The 935-nt window shown below is 72.2% G+C and overlaps 1 protein-coding gene across 1 annotated transcript in view; it reads right to left on the bottom strand.

The window, feature by feature from the left end:
• Positions 1 to 796, bottom strand: part of KLF3 (Kruppel-like factor 3 (basic)) — a 28,862-nt gene extending 28,066 nt beyond the window's left edge. The window contains exon 1 of the mRNA XM_004681353.2: positions 493 to 796. The gene's annotated coding sequence lies outside the window, so the exon portion shown is untranslated. The remainder of the gene's footprint in view (positions 1 to 492) is intronic.
• Positions 797 to 935: the final 139 nt, after the last annotated feature.

The raw sequence follows: 935 nt of genomic DNA on the forward strand, positions 1-935 counted from the left end.
GGGGGGGAGTGGGGAACCAGGAGGGGGAGGAGCGGGTAGCGCTCGGCCGCGGCGCTACCTTTCTCCAAACAACGCTGCCCCACGCGGAGAGCCCTGAGATTTCTGGGGCTTTGGAGGGAATCGCGAGCGAGCCGGCGGGAGGGCGGCGGCTGGGGGACCACACAGGTGAGCCCCCGCCTGCGCCCTGGCCCTGGCCGCGGCGGGCGCTTCTGGCCTCGCTCTTCTCTCCCGCACCCTGGGATCCGCACGGTGGTTCCCTCGATCCAACACTTTCGGCCACTGAACCCGGGATACCCCCGCCTCTCGCCTTTCTGCCCCCACCCCCGGCTGCGAGGAGCTGTTGCACTTTCCCAAGCCCACAAGCGCCCCCAACCCCCGCGCTGCACCCCCAACCTATTCACTGCGCGCCCCCCTTGGAAGAACTGAAACCGGACCAGCGGAAAGGGGGGGCAGCAGGAGTCAGGCTAAAGGAAAGGTGAGGGTGAGACTTACTTTTCGAGGCGCGGCGCTGAGCGCTGCAGAACAGAAATAAAGGCCCGGATCCGGGCTGCCTGGCGTCCCGAGGATGCGGTAATGTCAGCGCTCCCGTCCAAGCGGCCGTGGCAGCGCCGGCCGCGGGGGACGGGGACGCGTGCGGGGACGGGCGCGCGTGCGGGGGGCGCGGCGCGGCTCGGCTGGGTGGGCGCTCGCGCTGCGCTCCGGCTGGGGCCCGGCTCCGCGCGGCTCCGCTCCTGGCTCCCCTCTGGCTCCTGGCACCAACTCCGGGCAGTCACATGACGCCGGCGCCGCTCGCTCTGCGAGCCTCCCGGGCTGGCGGGGTAAGTAGAGGCTGGGACCCGGGGTGGGAGGGTCAGGGAGGGGAGAGGGAGCCGCCGTGGCCGCCTGGGCTGGGCGGGTCCCCACCCACTTGGGTGGAGGCAGCCGCCGGAGGGGTC

Source organism: Condylura cristata, unplaced genomic scaffold, assembly GCF_000260355.1.
Source record: "Condylura cristata isolate star-nosed mole 26May11 unplaced genomic scaffold, ConCri1.0 scaffold00012, whole genome shotgun sequence".
NCBI lineage: Eukaryota > Metazoa > Chordata > Mammalia > Eulipotyphla > Talpidae > Condylura > Condylura cristata.